Here is a 21846-nt window from a genome sequence, read left to right on the forward strand (position 1 = left end):
TTATGAGGCATTATATGGTAGAAAATGTAGATCTCCAATTTATTGGGATGATGTTGGAGAAAGAAAATTTCTAGGACCAGAGATGGTTCGTGAAATGGCTAAAGTTGTGATACAAATACGTCAACAAATGCAAACTGCTCAAGACCGACAGAAAAGCTGTGCAGATCAAAGAAGGAGAATGTTAAAATTCACAGTTGATGACCAAGTATTTTTGAAGGTAGCGCCGATGAAAGGGGTTATGCGATTTGGAAAGAAAGGAAAATTGAGCCCAAGATACATTGGTCCCTTTTCAATTATTGAGAAAATTGGAAATGTTGCCTACAAGCTTGATCTTCCTTCATCAATGTCTCAAGTACACAATGTGTTTCATATATCTATGCTAAGAAAGTACATTGGAAATCCTTCTCATGTATTTAGGAATGAACCAGTAGAGATAAAACCAGATTTGACATATGAAGAAAAACCTGTTGAGGTTCTTCAACGAGAAGTAAAGCAACTTAGAAGCTAGAAAATTCCATTGGTTAAGATATTGTGGCGGAATCAGTCAAAAGAAGAAGCCACTTGGGAAAGAGAAGATGAAATGTGGGTTAAATATCCTGAACTTTTTGGTAAGCAAATTTCGAGGACGAAATTTTTATAAGGAGGGAAGGATGTAATACCCCAAACTTTCTGTTATATATTTGGCCATTGTGATTCATGCATTTCATGCTATTCACAATGTTACTTGCATTAGTATTCTTAATTACTTTATCTTAAAATAGTGCATTCGATTATGGATATTTTAAGATTTTATTCTTCGACTCCTAGACCTAGGTGTTGAATTTTGTATTGAGCTATGATATAAAATTAGGTTAACTAAATATTAGAGATTGGCTTGATAAGAAATGGAATATCGAAAAGGTCGGAAATCTGTATCGACAAAAGTTCAAGCTTTCTATTCAGTTGATCGAGACCACCTTAAACCCTAGATAGGTAATTGACATATTTGGGACATGATAAATAAAGGAACATGATCATGATGCGATAATATATGTCTCATATGACATTATAAATATCGAGGTGCGATTTGATGAAATCGATCGAGAATGGGGTGTCAATCGGGTAAATAAGTAAATGAACGATTGAGGAATTAGCTCTATAAAATATTTTGGGATCTTAGGGCAAGTGAAATGGATTGTAAACACATTAACATAAGCCCAAGACACTTGATTTATACCTGCAAAGATAGATATAAAATCAGATTTTTTTTTTTAATCATAAATGGATCCAAATATAATGGTTGAAAATCAAGTATGGCTACAATGAAGACACGTCGTGCTTGGCACCTCATGCTTGGGATAGTTGTCATTTTAACACTCAATCCCTTCATCCTTAAGATATATAGCACGTCTCCTACCTCTTTTTATTTAATATAGATAGATATATATATCTTATAAATCAATCTAAGTTAAATAGTCCAAGAGAAAAGTCAAATATAGTAGGAAAAGACCACCTCATGCTAAACACTTGGCTGCACCCCACATTTTCTTAATCCTTAAGGAAGAGTCACGTCTCCAGCATCTTGAAGACTTTATATACACCTCCTAACAACATTTTTAGTCTTACAAATTATCCCCAATTGAGCACCAATTGAAAGAGAAAGCAAAAAGGAAAAGAGAGAAGCAGAAACAAGGAGCTGAAATTGAATTTCTGGATAGGTGAGTTTAACTCACGGTTTTGAAGTTTTTCTTTAGTTCTTTTGCTTTTTTTATAATATGTTTAAACTATAAACTTACTTGAGGCTAAATATAAGGGTTTTTTATGATGGCAAAAGAGAGGGGTAATTGAGTACAAGAACCTGAAAGAAACCAACAGGAATAGAGATGTGTTGACTGATGAATTTGGATGCTTTAAACTTTGATTTTGGATAATACTGAAGACATAACTTGTATCTATGTAAATGAATGTTGTTATATGGGATTTAGAAGGATATAAATGGTCTTCTAATAGCCTGGAATCTGTTTGATGACATGCTAACAAAATGGAAACCGAAAGCTGTCACAATGAAAACTGCCTGATTTTGATGTCGTGGAGATGGACTATTTTGATGCTGAGAACACTTTATTTTGATGCTAACAAAATGGTTATATGATCGCTGATTTTGATATTGTAAATGATCATCACAGGTGATTTGAAGTTAACAAATAGGGACATAATTGTGCAAATGCTCGTTTCATTTTATTAAAAAAAAGTATATCTAAATTTTATGTCTAGATCGAGTTACCAATATCATTTCGACATAGGAATTAGTATGGTCATTTGTATATATTTGGGGTGTGACAAAACAACGCGTCAAAAATCAGGGTACAAATTGCAAAGTTCAATCGGTTAGAACCATGCAACATCTACACTATGGTGTACACATTTTAGTTTGCACTTTGCCACGTGACATTACCCTGTTGGACAGTTTAATATTCAAATAATTTTCCTATCTAATTGAAACTAGGTAACAATGCAAGTGTCAAACAGCATGTCAAAAATCAATGTACAAACAGCAAAGTTCAATCGACATGAACCGTGCAACGTGTACACTATGATGTGCACTTTAGTTTACACTTTCCCACATGATATTATCATGTTGGGCAGTTTAAATTTCAAACAATTTTTCCAACCAAACGACACTTGACGACAACGAAAGTGTCAAACAACGTGTCAAAAATGAGTATACAAATAGCAAAGTTCAATCGGTAATAACCTTATTACATGTACACGATGGTGTACACTTTAGTTTACACTTTGCCACATCACATTATCCCGTTGGATAGTTCAAATTTCAAACAGTTTTCCCATGCAGTTGACACTTGACAACAATGCAAGTGTCAAACAACGTCTCGAAAATCTGTGTACAAATAGCAAAGTTTAATCGGTAAGAACCTTGCTACATGTACACTTTAGGTTACACTTTGCCAATTGACATATCCCTGTTGGAAAGTTTTAATTTCATACAGTTTTCCCATCCAATTGATACTTGACAACAGTGCAAGTGTTAAACAACGTATCAGAAATTAGTGTACAAATAGCAAAGTTCAATCGGAAAGAACCTTTCAACATGTACACTTTAGTTTACACTTTTCCATGTGACATTACCCCATTAGGCAGTTTAAATTTCAAACAGTTTTCCCATCCAATTGACACTTGACAACAATACAAGTATCAAACAACGTGTCCAACATCAGTGTACAAGTAGTAAAGTTCAATCGATAAGAACCTTGCGACATGTACACTGTGGCGTGCACTTTGGTTTACACTTTGCCACATGACATTACCCTGTTGGACAATTTAAATTTCAAATAGTTTTTGCATCAAATTGAGACTTCACAACAGTTCTAGTGTCAAACAACGTATCCAACATCAGCATGCAGGTAGCAAAGTTCAATCGATAAGAACCTTGTGACATGTACACTATGGTGTACACTTTAGTTTACACTTTGCCATGTGACATTACCCTTTGGACAGTTTAAATTTCAAACAATTTTCCCATCCAATTGACACTTGGTAAAATACAAGTGTCAAACAACGTGTCAAAAATCAGAGTACAAATAACAAAGTTCAATCGGTAAGGACCATGCTACATGTACACTATGGTGTACACTTTAGTTTACGCTTTGCCACATCACATTACACCGTTGGGCCGTTCAAATTTCGAACAGTTTTTCCATCCAGTTGACACTTGAAAATAATGCAAGGGTCAAACAACGTCTCAAAAATTAGTGTACAAATAGCAAAGTTTAATCGGTAAGAACCTTGCTACATGTACACAATGCTGTACACTTTAGTTTACACTTTGTCACGTTTCATTACTCTGTTGGACAAATTAAATTTCAAATATTTTGAAATCCAATTGACAATTGACAACATTGCAAGTTTCAAACAACGTGTCAAAAATCAGTGTACAAATAGGAAAGTTCAATTGGTGAGAACTCTGCGACATGTACACAATAGTGTACACTTTAGTTTACACTCTGCCACGTGACATTAACCCTATTGGACAATTTAAATTTCAAACAGTTTTTTCATCCAATTGACACTTGACAAGAATGTAAATGTCAAACAATGTGTCAAAAATCAATGTACAAAATAGTAAAGATCAATCGGTAAGAACCTTGCTACATGTATACTATGAGTACACACATGAGTTTACACTTTACCACGTGACATTACCATATTGGATAGTCTAAATTTCAACCAGTTTTCTTACCCAATTGAGACCTGACAACAATGCAAGTGTTAAACAATCTGTCAAAAATCAGTGTCCAAATAGCAAAGTTCAATAGGTAAGAACCATTCTACATGTACACTATCGTGTACTCTTTAGTTTACACTTTGCCACGTGACATTACCATATTGGATAGTCTAAATTTCAAACTATTTTCCAATCCAATTGACACTTGACAACAGAGCAAGTGTCGAACAACGTGTCAAAAATCAGTGTACAAATAGCAAAGTTCAACCAGTAAGAACCTTGCTACATGTACACTATGGTGTACACTTTAGTTTACACTTTACCACGTGACATTACCCTGTTGAGCAATTCAAATTTCAAATAGTTTTCCCATCCAATTGACACTTGACAACAATGCAAGTGTGAAACAATGTGTCAAAAATCAGTGTACAAATAGTAAAGTTCAATCGGTAAGAACCTTGCTACATGTACACTATGCATACACACTTAAGTTTACACATTACCACGTGACATTACCCTGTTGGATAGTTTAAATATCAACCAGTTTTCCTATCTAATTGAGACTTGAAAACAATATAAGTGTTAAACAACGTGGGAAAAATCAGTGTACAAATAATAAAGTTCAATCGTTAAGGACTAGGCTACATGTACACTATAGTGTTCACTTTAGTTTACGCTTTGCTACGTGACATTACCCTATTGGACAATTTGAATTTCAAATAGTTTTTCCACCCAATTGACACATGACAACAATGCAAGTGTCAAACAACGTGTCAAAAATCAGTGTACAAATAGCAAAATTCAATCGGTAAGAACCTTACTACATGTACACTTTGGTGTGCACTTTAGTTTACACTTTGCCACCTGACATTTCACTGTTTGATAGTTTAAATTTCAAACCGTTTCACCGTCCAATTGACAATTGACAACAATGCAAGTGTCAAACAACATATCAAAATTCAGTGTACGAGTAGCAAAGTTCAGTCGGTAAGAACCTTGCGACATGTACACTATGGTGTACAGTTTAGTTTATAGTTTGCCTACTGACATTACCTTGATGGACAGTTTGAATTTCAAATAGTTTTTCCACCCAATTTACACATGACAACAATGCAAGTACCAAACAACGTGTCAAAAATTAGTGTACAAATAGCAAAGTTCAGTCAGTAAGAACAGTGCTACATTTACACTATGGTATACACTTTACTTTTCACTTTGCCATGTGACATTACCCTATTGAGCAGTTCAAATTTCAAACAATTTTCCCATCCAATTGACACTTAACAACAATGCTAGTGTCAAACAACGTGTCAAAAATCAGTGTACAAATGGCAAAGTTCAATCGGTAAGAACTTGCGACATGTACACTATGGTGTGCACTTTAGTTTACACTTTGCCGATAGACATTACCCTGTTGGACAGTTTGAATTTCAAACTATTTTCCCACCCAATTAACACATGAATTCAATGCAAGTGTCAAACAACGTGTCAAAAATTAGTGTACAAATAGCAATGTTCAATCGGTAAGAACCGTGCTACATGTACACTATGGCGTACACTTTAGTTTATACTTTTCCACGTGACATTACCCCGTTGAGCAATTCAAATTTCGAACAGTTTTTCCATCCAATTGACACTTGACTTGACAATAATGCAAGTGTCAAACAATATGCCAAAAATCAGTGTACAAAAAGTAAAGTTCAATCGGTAAGAACCTCGCTACATGTACACCATGAGTACACACTTAAGTTTACACTTTACCACGTGATATTACCCTGTTGGATAGTTTAAGTTTCAACTAGTTTTTCTATCCAATTAAGACTTGACAACAACGCAAGTGTCAAACAACGTGTCAAAAATCAGTGTACAAATAACAAAGTTGAATAGGTAAGAACCTTTCTACATGTACACTATGGTGCACAATTTAGTTTATACTTTACCACGTGACATTACCCTGTTTGACAGTTTAAATTTCAAACAGTTTTTCCATGCAATTGACACTTGACAACAATGCAATGCAAGTGTCAAACAACGTGTCAAAAATCAGTGTACAAATAGCAAAGTTCAATCGGTAAGAACCTCGTGACATGTACACTATGGTGTGCATTTTAGTTTACACTTTGCCACGTGACATTTCCCTGTTGAGCAGTTCAAATTTCAAATAGTTTTTCCATCCAATTGACACTTGGCAACAATGCTAGTGTCGAACGACGTGTCAAAAATCAGAGTACAAATGACAAAGTTCAATCGGTAAGAACCGTGCTACATGTACAATATGGTGTACACTTTAGTTTACACTTTGCCACGTGACATTACCTTGTTGAGCAGTTCAAATTTCAAATAGTTTTCCCAACCAATTGACACTTGGCAACAATGCAAGTGTCAAACAACATGTCAAAACTCAGTGTACAGATAGCAAAATTTAATCGGTTAGAACCTTGCTACATGTACACTATGAGTACACACTTAAGTTTACACTTTGCCACGTGACATTACCATGTTGGATAGTTTAAATTTCAACCAGTGTTTCTATCCAATTGAGACCCGAAAACAATGCAAGTGTTGAACAACGTGTCAAAAATTAGTATACAAATAACAAAGTTCAATAGGTAAGAACCTTTCTACATGTACATTATGGTGCACACTTTAGTTTACACTTTTCCATGTGACATTACCCTATTTGACAGTTTAAATTTCAAACAGTTTTCCCAAGCAATTAACACTTGACAACAATACAAGTGTCAAACAACGTGTCAAAAATCAGTGGATAAATAACAAAGTTCAATCGGTAAGAAGCTCGCGACATGTACACTATGGTGTACAATTTAATTTACACTTTTCCAAGTGACATTACCATGTTTGACAGTTTGAATTTCAAAAAGTTTTCCCAACCAATTGACACATGACATCAATGCAACTGTCAAACAACGTGTTAAAAATCAATGTACAAATAGCAAAGTTCAATTGGTAAGAACCGTGCTACATGTACACTATTGTGTAGACTTTAGTTTACACTTTACCACATGACATTACCCTGTTGAGCAGTTCAAATTTGAAATAGTTTTCTCATCCAATTGACACTTGACAACAATGCAAGTGTCAAGCAACATGTCAAAAATCAGTGTAGAGATAGCAAAGTTCAATCGGTAAGAACTTTGCTACATGTACATTATGAGTACACACTTAAGTTTACACTTTACCACGTGACATTACCCTGATGGATAGTTTAAATTTCAACCGGTTTTCCTATCCAATTAAGACTTGACAACAATGTAAGTATCAAACAACATGTCAAAAATTAGTGTACAAATAGCAAATTTCAATATGTAAGAACCTTTCTACATGTACACTATGGTGTACACTTTAGTTTACACCTTGCCACGTGACATTACCCTATTTGGCAGTTTAAAATTGAAACAATTTCCCACCCAATTTACACTTGACAACAATGCAAGTGTCAAACAATGTGTCAAAAATCAGTGTAAAAATAGCAAAGTTCAATCGGTAAGAACCTCGCGACATGTACACTCTAGTCTACACTTTAGTTTACACTTTGCCACGTGACATTACCCGATTGGAGAACTTAAATTTCATACAATTTTCCCATCAAATTGACACTTGAAAAGAATGCAAGTGTCAAACAACGTGTCAGAAATTGGTGTACAAGTAGCAAAGTTCAATCGGTAAGAACTTCGCGACATGTACACTCTGGTGTACACTTCAATTTACACTTTGCCACGTGACATTACCCTATTGAGCAGTTCAAATTTCGAACAGTTTTCCCATCCAATTGACACTTGACAACAATGCAATTGTTAAACAACGTGTCATAAAGTAGTGTACAAATAGAAAAGTTCAATAGGTAAGAACCTTGCTACTTGTACACTATGGGTACATACTTAAGTTTACACTTTGCCACGTGACATTACCCTGTTGGATAGTTTAAATTTCAACCAGTTTTCCTATCTAATTGAGACCTAACAACAACGCAAGTGTCAAATAACCTGTCAAAAATCAATGTACAAATAGCAAAGTTCAGTAGGTAAGAACCTTTGTACATGTACACTATGGTGTACACTTTAGTTTACACTTTGCCATGTGGCATTGCCCCGTTTGGCAATTTAAATTTCAAACCATTTTGGCATCCAATTGACAATTGACAACAATGCAAGTGTCAAACAACTTGTTAGAATTCGTTGTACAAATAGTAAAGTTCAATCGGTAAGAACCTAGCGACATGTACACTGCGGTGTACTCTTTAGTTTACACTTTGTCAAGTGACATTACCCTATTGGACAATTTGAATTTCAAACTGTTTTTCCACCCAATTGACACATGACAACAATGCAAGTGTCAAACAATGTGTCCAGAATCAGTGTACAATTAGCAAAGTTCAATTGGTAATAACCTTACATTATGGTGCACACTTTAGTTTACACTTTGCCACGTGAGATTACCCTGTTGAAGAGTTTAAATTTCAAACCATTTTTGCCATCCAATTAACAATTGACAACAATGCAAGTGTCAAACAAGGTGTCAAAATTTAGTGTACAAATAGCAAAGTTCAATCGGTAAGAACCTTGCGACGGGTACACTATGGTGTACAATTTAGTTTACACTTTGCCAAGTGACATTACCCTGTCGGACAGTTTGAATTTTAAACAATTTTTCCACCCATTTGACACATGACAACAATGCAAGTGTAAAACAACGCATCAAAAATCAGTGTACAAATAGCAAAGTTCAATCGGTATGAACCTTGCTAAATGTACACTATGAGTACACACTTAAGTTTACACATTACCACGTGACATTACCCAGTTGGATAGTGTAAATTTCAACCAATTTACCTATCTAATTGAGACCTTACAACAATGCAAGTGTCAAACAACGTGGTAAAAATCAGAGTACAAATAACAAAGTTCTATCGATAAGGACCATGCTACAAATACACTATGGTGTACACTTTAGTTTACGCTTTGCCACGTGACATTACCCTATTGGTCAATCTGCATTTCAAACTGTTTCTCCTACCAATGACACATGACAACAACGTAAGTGTCAAACAACGTGTCAAAATTCAGTGTACAAATAGCAAAGTTCAATCAGTGAGAACCTTGCTACATGTACACTGTAGTGTACACTTTAGTTTACACTTTACCACGTGACATTACCTTGTTTGACTATTTAAATTTTAAACCATTTTGCCATCCAATTAACAATTGATAATAATACAAGTGTCAAACAACATTTCAAAATTCAGTGTACAAATAGCAAAGTTCAATCGGTTGGAAACCTCGTGACATGTACACTATGATGTACTCTTCAGTTTACAATTTGCCAAATGATATTACCCTGTTGGACAATCTGAATTTCAAATGGTTTTCCCACCCAATTGACACACAAATACCAAAGTTCAATTAGTAAGAACCGTGCTACAGGCACGCTATGCTGTACACTTTAGTTTACACTTTACCCCGTGACATTATCCTGTTGAGCAGTTCAAATTTCAAACAGTTTTCCCATCCAATTGACACTTGACAACAATGCAAGTGTCAAACAACATGTCAAAAATTAGTGTACAAATAGCAAACTTCAATCGATAAGAACCTTGCTACATGTAAGCTATTAGTACATACTTAAGTTTACACCTTGCCAAGTGACATTACCCTGTTGGACAGTTTGAATTTCCAACAGTTTTCCCACCCAATTGACACATGACAACAATGCAAGTGTCAAACAGCGTGTCAAGTGTACAAATAGCAAATTTCAATCGGTAAGAATCGTGCTACATGTACGCCATGGCGTACACTTTAGTTTACACTTTGCCCCGTGACAATACCCTGTTGAGCATTTCAAATTTCAAACAATTTTCCCATCCAATTGACACTTGACAACAATGCAAGTGTCAAACAACGTGTCAAAAATTAGTGTACAAATAGCAAAGTTCAATCGGTAAGAACCTTGCAACATGTACACTATGTGTGCACACTTAAGTTTACACTTTACTACGTGACATTACCCTGTTGGATAGTTTAAATTTCAACAAGTTTTCCTATCCAATTGAGACTTGAAAACATTGTAAGTGTCAAACAACGTGTCAAAACTTAGTGTACAAATAGCAAAGTTCAATTGGTTAGAACCTTGCGGCATGTACACTATGCTGTACACTTTAGTTTACACTTTACCAAGTGACATTACCTTGTTGGGCAGTTTGAATTTCAAACAGTTTTTCCACCCAATTGACACTTGACGACAATGAAAGTATCAACCAACGTGTCAAAAATCAGAGTACAAATAACAAAGTTCAATCGGTAAGAACCTTGCTACATGTACACTATGAGTACACACTTAAGTTTACACTTGCTAAGTGACATTACCCTGTTGGACAGTTTGAATTTCAAACAATTTTCCCACCCAATTGACACATGACAACAATGCAAGTGTCAAACAACGTTTCAAAAATCAGTTTACAAATAGCAAAGTTCAATCGGCAAGAACCGTGCAACATGTATGCTTTGGTGTACACTTTAGTTTACACTTTACCCCGTGACATTACCCTATTGGGCAGTTCAAATTTCAAACAGTTTTCCCATCCAATTGACACTTGACAACAATGCAAGTGTCAAACAAGGTGTCAAAAATCAATGTACAAATAGCAAAGTTCAATAGTTAAGAACCTTTCTACATATACACTATGATGTACAATTTAGTTTACATTTTACCACGTGACATTACCCTATTTGAATGTTTAAATTTCAAACTATTTTCCCCTGCAATTGACACTTGACAATGATGCAAGTGTCAAACAACGTGTCAAAAGTCAGTGAACAAATAGCAAAATTCGGTTGGTAAGAACCTTGCAACATGTACACTCTGATGAACACTTTAGTTTACACTTTGCCACGTGACATTACACTATTGGACAATTTAAATTTCAAACAGTTTTTCCATCAAATTGACACTTGACAACAATGCAAGTGTCAAAGAATGTGTCAAAAATCAGTGTACAAATAACAAAGTCCAATCGGTAAGAACTGTGCTACATGTACGCTATGGTGTACACTTTAGTTTACACTTTGCCACGTGAAATTACCCTGTTTGATAGTTGAAATTTCAAACCGTTTTGCCATCCAATTGACAATTGACAACAATACAAGTGTCAAACAACGTGTCAAAATTTAGTGTACAAATAGCAAAGTTCAATTGGTAAGAACCTTGCTACATGTACACTATGAGTACACACTTAAGTTTACACATTACCACGTGACCTTTCCCTATTGGATAGTTTAAATTTCAACTAGTTTTCCTATCTAATTGAGACCTGACAACAATGCAAGTGTCAAACAACATGGCAAAAATCAGAATACAAATAACAAAGTTCAATCGGTAAGGACCATGCTACATGTACACTATGGTGTACACTTTAGTTTATGCTTCACCACGTGACATTACCGTATTGGACAATTTTTATTTCAAACTGTTTTTCCACCCAATTGACACATGACAACAATGCAAGTGTCAAACGTGTTAAAAATCGGTGTACAGATAGCAAAGTTCAATCGATAAGAACCTTGCTATATGTACACTATGGTGTACAGTTTAGTTTTCACTCTGCCACGTGACATTACCCTGTTTGACAGTTGAAATTTCAAACCGTTTTGCTATCCAATTGAAAATTGACAACAATGCAAGTGTCAAACAAAGTGTCAAAATTCAGTGTACAAATTGCAAAGTTCAATCGGCAAGAACCTTGGGACAAGTACACTATGGTGTACACTTTGCCTAGTGACATTACCCTGCTTGACAGTTTGAATTTGACAACAATGTAAGTGTCAAACAACGTGTTAAAAATCAGTGTACAAATAGCAAAGTTCAATCGGTAAGAACCGTGCTTTATGTACGTTATGCTGTACACTTTAGTTTACACTTTGTCCCGTGGCATTACCTTGTTGAACAGTTCAAATTTCAAACAGTTTTCCAATCCAATTGACACTTGACAATAATGCAAGTGTCAAACAACGTGTCAAAATTAGTATACAAATAGCAAAGTTCAATCGATAACAACCTTGGTACATGTACGCTATGACTACACACTTAAGTTTACACTTTACCAAGTGGCATTACCCTGTTGGACAGTTTGAATATCTAATAGTTTTTCCACCCAAATGGCTCATGACAACAATGCAAATGTCAAACAACGTGTTAAAAATCAGTGTAAAAATAGCAAAGTTCAATCGGTAAGAACCATGCTACTTGTACGCTATAGTGTACGCTTTAGTTTACACTTTACCTTGTGACATTACCTGTTGAGCAGTTCAAATTTCAAACAGTTCTCCCATCCAATTTACACTTGACAACAATGCAAGTGTCAAACACCGTGTTAAAAATCAGTGTACAAATAGCAAAGATCAATCGGTAAGAACCTTGCTACATGTACGCTATGAGTACACACTTAAGTTTACACTTTGCCAAATGACATTACCTTGTTGGAGAGTTTGAATTTAAAATAGTTTTCCCACCCAATTGACACATGACAACGTTGGAAGTATCAAACAATGTGTCAAAAATCAGTGTACAAATAGCAAAGTTCAATCGGTAAGAACTTTGCTACATGTACAAATGAGTACACACTTAAGTATACACTTTATCATGTGACATTATTCTATTGGATAGTTTAAATTTCAACCAGTTTTCCTATCCAATTGATACCTGACATCCACACAAGTGTCAAACAACATGCTAAAAATCAGTGTACAAATAGCAAAGTTCAATAGGTAAGAACCTTTCTACAAGTACACTACGGTGTACACTTTAGTTAACATTTTACCACGTGACATTACCCTATTTGAATGTTTAAATTTCAAACTATTTTCCCATGCAATCGACACTTGGTAACAATGCAAGTGTCAAACAATGTGTCAGAAATCGGTGTACAAATAGCAAAGTTCAATCGGTAAGATCCTCGCGACATGTACACCCTGGTGTACACTTTAGTTTACACTTTGCCACGTGACATTACCCTATTGGACAATTTAAATTTATACAGTTTTCCCATACAATTGACACTTGACAACAATGCAAGTGTCAAACAACGTGTCAAAATTCAGTGTACAAATAGCGAAGCTCAATCGGTAAGAACCTTGCTACATGTACACTATGAGTACACACTTAAGTTTACACATTACCACATGACATTACCCTGCTGGATAGTTTAAATTTCAACCAGTTTTCTTATCTAATTGAAACCTAACAACAACGCAAGTGTCAAACAACGTGCCAAAAATCAGAGTGCAAATAAGAAAGTTCAATTTGTAAGGAACATGCTACATGTATACTATGGTGTACACTTTAGTTTACGCTTCTCCACGTGACATTAACGTATTGAACAATTCAAATTTCAAACCATTTTTCTACCCAACTAACAGATGAAAATAATGTAAGTGTCAAACGTGTCAAAAATCAGTGTACAAATAGCAAAGTTCCATCGGTAAGAATCTTACTACATGTACACTATGGTGTATACTTAAGTTTACACTTTGACACATGACATTACCCTATCCGACAGTTAAAATTTCAAACCATTTTGCCATCCAATTGACAATTGACAACAATGCAAGTGTTAAACAGGGTACGAAAATTCAGTGTACAAATAGCAAAGTTCATTCGGTAAGAACCTTGCGACTTGTACACTATGGTGTAGGCTTTAGTTTACACTTTGCCAAGTTACATTACACTGTTGGACAGTTTGAATTTCAAATAGTTTTCCCACCCAATTGACACATGACAATAATGCAAGGGTCAAACAACGTGTCAAAAATCAGTGTAGAAATAGCAAAGTTCAATCGATAAGAACCGTGCTACATGTACACTATGGTGTACACTTTAGTTTACACTTTGCCCCGTGACATTACCCTGTTGAGTAGTTCAAATTTCAAACAGTTTCCCCATCCAATTAACACTTGATAACAATGCAAGGGTTAAACGTGTCAAAAAATCAGTGTACAAATAGCAAAGTTAAATCGGTAAGAACCTCGTAACACGTACACTCTGGTGTACACTTTAGTTTACACTTTGCCACATGACATTACCCTATTGGACAATTTAAATTTCATATAGTTTTCCCATCCAATTGAGACTTGACAACAATGCAAGTGTCAAACAACATTTCAAAAATCAGTGTACAAATAGCAAAGTTCAATCGGTAAGGACCTTGCTACATGTACTCTATGAGCACACACTTAAGTTTACACATTACCACGTGACATTACCCTGTTGGATAGTTTAAATTTCAACCAATTTTCCTATCTAATTGAGACCTGACAACAATGCAAGTGTCAAACAACATGGCAAAAATCAGAATACAAAGAACAAAGCTCAATCGATAAGGACCATGCTACATGTACACTATGGTGTACACTTTAATCTACGCTTCTCTACGTGACATTAACGTATTGAACAATTCAAATTTCAAACCATTTTTCTACCCAATTGACACATGACAACAATGGAAGTGTCAAACGTGTCAAAAATCAATGTACAAATAGCAAAGTTCAAACGGTAAGAATCTTGCTACATGTACACTTTTGTTTACACTTTGCCACGTGACATTATCCAATTTGACAGTTGAAATTTCAAACTGTTTTACCATCCAATTGACAATTGACAACAATGCAAGTGTCAAACAAGGTGTCAAAATTCAGTGTACAAATAGCAAAGTTCAATCGGTAAGAACCTTGCGACATGTACACTATGGTGTGCACTTTAGTTTACAATTTGCCAAGTGACATTACCCTGTTGGACAATTTGAATTTCAAATAGTTTTCCCACCCAATTGACACATGACAACAATGCAGGTGTCAAACAACGTGTCAAAAATCAGTGTAGAAATAGCAAAGTTCGATCGGTAAGAACCGTGCAACATGTACGCTATGGAGTACACTTTAGTTTACAATTTGCCCCGTGAGATTACCCTGTTGAGCAATTCAAATTTCAAACAGTTTTCCCATCTAATTAACACTTGACAGCACTGCAAGTGTCAAACGTGTCAAAAATCAGTGTACAAGTAGCAAAGTTCAATCGGTAAGAACCTTGCTACATGTACGCTATGAGTGCACACTTAAGTTTACACTTTGTCAAGTGACATTACCCTGTTGGACAGTTTAAATTTCAAACAGTTTTCCCACCCAATTGACACATGACACAATGCAAGTGTCAAATAACATGTCAAAAATCAGTGTACAAATAGCAAATTTCAATTGGTAAGAACCGTGCTACATGTACGCTATGGTGTACACTTTAGTTTACACTTTTCCCCATGACATTACCCTGTTGAGCAGTTCAAATTTTAAACAGTTTTTCCATCTAATTGACACTTGACAACAGTGCAAGTGCCTAACAACATGTCAAAAATTAGCGTACAAATAGTAAAGTTCAATCGGTAAGAACCTTGCTACATATACGCTATGAGTACACACTTAAGTTTACACATTACCATGTGACATTACCCTGTTGCAAGGTATTTATCGATTGAACTTTACTATTTGTACACTGATTTTCGACACGTTGTTTGACACTTGTATTGTTGTCCAGTGTCAATTGGATGGGAAAAGTTTTTGAAATTTAAATTGTACAACAAGGTCATGTCATGGTGTACACGTGGCAAGGTCCTTAAGGATTGAACTTTCCTACTTGTACACAGATTTTCGACACGTTGTTTGACACTTGCATTGTTGTCAAGTGTCAATTGGATGGGAAAAATGTTTGAAATTTAAACTGTCAAACAGGATAATGACACGTGGCAAAGTGTAAGTAATGTGCACACCATAGTGTACATATCATAAGGTTCTATCGGTGTGCACATATCGTAAGGTTCTTACCGATTGAACCTTGCAATTTGGACACTGATTTTTGACACGTTATTTGACACTTGCCAAGTGTCAATTGGATGTGAAAAATGTTTGAAATTTAAATTGCCCAATAGGATAATGACACGTGGTAAAGTGAAAAATAAGGTGTAAACCATAGTGTACATGTCGCAAGGTTCTTACCGATTGAACGTTACTATTTGTACACTGATTTTTGACAAGTTGTTTGACACTTGCATTGTTGACAAATGTCGATTCGATGAGAAAGCTGTTTGAAATTTAAACTGTTCAAAATGGTAATGTCACGTGGCAAAGTGTAGACTAAAATGTACACTATATTGTACATGTAGCAAGGTCCTCACCGATTGAACTTTGCTATTTGTAAACTGATTTTGAAACATTGTTTGACACTAACATTATTTTCAAGTGTCAATTAGATAGGAAAAATGTTTGAAATTTAAATTGTCCAACAGGGTAATGTCTCGTGGTAAAGTGTAACCTAAAGTGTGTACACCATAGTGTACATGTAGCAAGTTTCTTACCGATTGAACTTTTCTATTTGTACACTAATTTTTGACACGTTGTTTGACCCTTGCATTGTTTTCAAGTGTTAATTCAATGGGAAAATAGTTTGAAATTTAAGCTGTCCAACAGGGCAATGTCAAGTGGCAATGTATAAACTAAAGTGTACACCATAGTGTACATGTCGCAGGGTTCTTACCGATTAAACTTTGCTATTTGTACACTGATTTTTGACACGTTGTTTGACACTTGCATTGTTGTCAAGTGTCAATTGGATGGAAAAACTATTTGAAATTTAAACTGCTCAACATGGTAATGTCACGTGGCAAAGTGTAAACAAAAGTGCGCACCATAATGTCCATGTGGCAAGGTCCTTATCGATTGAACTTTACTATTTGTACACTGATTTTCGTCGCATTGTTTGATACTTCCATTGTTGATAAGTGTCAATTTGATGGGAAAACTGTTTGACATTTCAACAGTCCAATAGGGTAATGTTACGTGGCAAAGTGTAAATTAAAGTGTACACCATAGAGAACATGTGGCAAGGTCCTTACCGATTGAACTTCGCTATTTGTACACTGATTTTTGACATGTTGTTTGACACTTGTATTGTTGTCAAGTGTCAATTGGATGGGAAAATTGTTTGAAATTTAAACTGTCCAACAGTGTAATGACGTGTGACAAAGTGTAAACTAAAGTGTACACTATAGTGCACTTGTGGCAAGGTCGTTACCGATTGAACTTTACTATTTGTACACTGATTTTTGACATGTTGTTTGACACTTACATTGTTGCCAAGTGTCAATGGGATGCGAAAATTGTTTGAGATCTAAACTATGCAACAGGGTAATGTCATGTGGCAAAGTGTAAACTAAAGTGTACACCATTGTGTACATGTCGCAAGGTTCTCACTGATTGAACTTTCCTATTTGTTCAATGATTTTTAAAACGTTGTTTGACACTTGCATTGTTCCTAAGTGTTAATTGGATGGGAAAACTGTTTGAAACTTAAACTACCAAACAGGGCAACGACACGTGGCAAAGTGTAAACTAAAGTATACACCATAGTATACATGTCGCAAGGTTCTTACCGATTGAACTTTGCAATTTGTAACACTTGTCAAGTGTCAATTGGATGGAAAAATTGTTTGAAATTTAAACTGTCCAATAGGGTAATGGTACATGGTAAAGTGTAAACTAAGTTGTAAACAATAGTGTACATGTCGCAAGGTTCTTACCGACTGAACTTTGCTATTTGTACATTGATTTTTGACACGTTGCTTGACACTTGCATTGTTGTCAAGTGTCAATTGGATGGGAAAATGGTTCAAAATTTCAAACGGTTTAAAAGGGTAATATCACGTGGTAAAGTGTAGAATAAAATGTACACCATAGTGTACATGTGGTAAGGTCCTTACCGATCGAACTTTGCTATTTATACACTAATTTTCGACATGTTGTTTGACACTTACATTGTTGTCAAGTGTCAATTAGATGGGAAAATTGTTTGAAATTTAAACTATCCTACAGGGTAATAACACATGGCAAAGTGCAAACTAAAGTGTACACCATAGTGTACATGTTGCAAGGTTCTTACCGATTGAACTTTGCTATTTGTACACTAAATTTTGACACGTTGTTTGACACTTGTCAAGTGTCAATTGGATGGGAAAAATTTTAAAATTTAAAATGTCCAACAGGGTAATGACACGTGGTAAAGTGTAAACTAAGCTGTAAACCATAGTGTACATGTCGCAAGGTTCTTACCGATTGAACTTTGTTATTTGTACACTAATTTTTGACACGTTGCTTGACACTTGCGTTGTTGTCAAGTGTCAATTCAATGAGAAAGCTATTTAAAATTTAAACTGTCTAAAAGTGTAATGTCACGTGATAAAGTGTAAAATAAAATGTACATCATAGTGTACATGTAGCAAGGTCCTTACCGATTGAATTTTGCTATTTGTAAACTAATTTTTGACAAGTTGTTTGATACTTGCATTGTTGTCAAGTCTAAATTGGATGGGAAAATTGTTTGACATTTAAACTGTCCAAAAGGGTAATGTCACGTGGCAAAGTAATATACATGTAGCAAGGTTCTTACCGATTGAACTTTGCTATTTGTACACTGATTTTTAACACGTTGTTTGACACTTGCATTGTCGTCAAGTGTCAATTGGATGGAAAAACTATTTGAAATTTAAACTGTCCAACAACGTAATGTCATGTGGCAAAGTGTAAACTAAAGTGTACACCATAGTGAACATGTCACAAGGTTCTTACCGATTGACAATTGGATGGAAAAACTATTCGAAATTTAAACTGTCCAACAATGTAATGTCATGTGGCAAAGTATAAACTAAAGTGTACACCATAGTGTCCATGTCGCAAGGTTCTTACCGATTGAACTTTGCTCTTAGTACACTGATTTTCATCGCGTTGTTTTACACTTACATTGTTGACAAGTGTCAATTGGATGGGAAAACTATTTGAAATTTAAGCTGTCCAGCAAGGTAATATCATGAGGCAAAGTGTAAACTAAAGTGTCCACCATAGTGTACTTGTAACAAGGTTCTTACCGATTGAACTTTGCAATCTGTACACTAATTTTTTACACGTGGTTTGACACTTGCATTTTTGTCGAGTTTCAATTGGATGGGAAAATTATTTGAAATTTAAAGTGTCCAACAAGGTAATGTCTCGTGGCAAAGTGTAAACTAAAGTGTACACCATAGCGTACATGTGGCAAGGTCTTTAAGGATTGAACTTTGCTATTTGTACACTGATTTTCGACACATTGTTTAACACTTGCATTGTTGTCGAGTGTCAATTGGATGGGAAACTGTTTGAAATTTAAACTGTCCAACAGGGTAATATCCTGTGGCAAAGTTTAAACAAAAGAGTACACCATAGTGTACATGCGGCAAGGTACTTACCGATTGGACTTTACTATTTGTACACTGATTTCGGAACGTTGTTTGACACTTGCATTGCTGTCAAGTGTCAATTGGATGGAAAAACTGTTTGAAATTTAAACTGTCCAACATGTTAATGACACGTGGCAAAGTGTAGACTAAAGTGTTCACCATAGAGTACATGTCGCAAGGTTCTTATTGATTGAACTTTACAATTTGTACACTGATTTTTGACATGTTATTTGAACTTGCATTGTTGTCAAGTGTCGATTGGAAGGAAAACTGTTCGAAATTTAAACAGTAAAAAGGGTAATGTCACGTTACGAAGTGTAAATTAAAGTATACACCACAGTGTACATGTCGCAAGGTCCTTACCGATTGAACTTTGCTATTTGTACACTAATTTTCGACACATTATTTGACACTTGCATTGTTGTCAAGTGTCAATTGGATGGAAAAACTGTTTGAAATTTAAACTGTCCAACATGGTAATGTCACGTGGCAAAGTGTAAGTTAAAGTGTGCACCATAGTGTACATGTGGGAAGGTCCTTATCGATTGAACTTTACTATTTGTACACTGATTTTCATCGCGTTGTTTGATACTTGCATTGTTGTCAAGTGTTAATTGGATCAGAAAACCGTTCAAAATTTTAAACTGAGCAATAGGGTAATGTCACGTGGCAAAGTGTAAACTAAAGTGTACACCATAGTGTAAATGTGGCAAGGTCCTTACCGATTGATCTTTGCTATTTGTACGCTTATTTTCGACACGTTGTTTAACACTTGCATTGTTGTAAAGTCTCAATTGGATGGGAAAATTTTTTTAATTTAAATTGTCCAATTGGGTAATGACACGTGGCAAAGTGTAAACTAATGTGTCCACCATAGTGTACATGTGGCAAGGTCCTTACCGATTGAATTTTACTATTTGTACACAAATTTTTGACATGTTGTTTGACGCTTGTATTGTTGTCAAGTGTCAATTGGATGGGAAAATGTTTGAAATTTAAACTGTCAAATAGGGTAAAGACATGTGGCAAAGTGTAAACTAAAGTGTACACCATAGTGTACAAGTTGCAAGGTTTTTACCGATTGAACTTTGTAATTTGTACACTAATTTTTGACAAGTTGTTTGACACTTGTCACGGGTCAATTGGATGGGAAAACTATTTGAAATTTAAACTATCCAACAGTTTAATGACACGTGGTAAAGATTAAATTAAGGTGTAAACTATAGTGTACATGTCGCAAGATTCTTACCAATTGAACTTTGCTATTTGTAGATTGATTTTTGACAAGTTGTTTGACACTTGCATTGTTGTCTAGTGTCAATTCGATGAGAAAAATATTTGAAATTTTAACTGTCCAAAAGGGTAATGTCACGTGGCAAAGTGTAAACTAAAATGTACACCATAGTGTACATGTAGCAAGTTCCTCACCGATTGAACTTTCCCATTTGTAAACTAATTTTTGACACGTTGTCTAACACTTGCATTGTTGTCGAGTGTCAATTGGATGGGAAAAATGTTTAAAATTTAAACTGTACAACAGGGCAATGTTAAGTGGCAAAGTGTAAACTAAGCGTACACCATAGTGTACGTGTAGCAAGGTTCTTACCAATTGAACTTTACTGTTTGTACACTAATTTTTGACAACGTTGTTTGACACTTTCATTATTGTCAAGTGTCAGTTGGATGGAAAATTATTCGAAATTTAAACTGTCCAATAGGGTAATGTCACGTGGCAAAGTGTAAACTAAAGTGTACACCATAGTGTACATGTGGTAAGGTCCTTACCGATTGATTTTTGCTATTTGTACGCTGATTTTCGACACGTTGTTTAACACTTGCATTGTTGTCATGTGTCAATTGGATGGAAAAATTGTTTGAAATTTAAACTATCGAATTGGGTAATGACATGTGGCAAAGTGTAAACAAAAGTGTCCACCAAGTGTACATGTGGCAAGGTCCTTACCGATTAAACTTTGCTATTTGTACACAGATTTTTGACACGTTGTTTGACGCTTGTATTATCGTCAAGTGTCAATTGGGTGGAAAAACTGTTTGAAATTTAAACTGTTAAATTGGGTAAAGACACGTGACAAAGTGTAAACTAAAGTGTACACCATAGTGTACATGTCGCAAGGTTTTTACCGATTGAACTTTGTAATTTGTACACTGATTTTTGACACGTTGTTTGACACTTGTCAAGTGTCAATTGGATGGGAAAACTGTTTGAAACTTAAACTATCCAACAGTTTAATGACACGTGGTAAAGTTTAAATTAAGGTGTAAACCATAGTGTACATGTCGCAAG

This window comes from Olea europaea, unplaced genomic scaffold (assembly GCF_002742605.1).
Source record: "Olea europaea var. sylvestris unplaced genomic scaffold, O_europaea_v1 scaffold64, whole genome shotgun sequence".
In the NCBI taxonomy this organism is placed as follows: Eukaryota; Viridiplantae; Streptophyta; class Magnoliopsida; order Lamiales; family Oleaceae; genus Olea; species Olea europaea.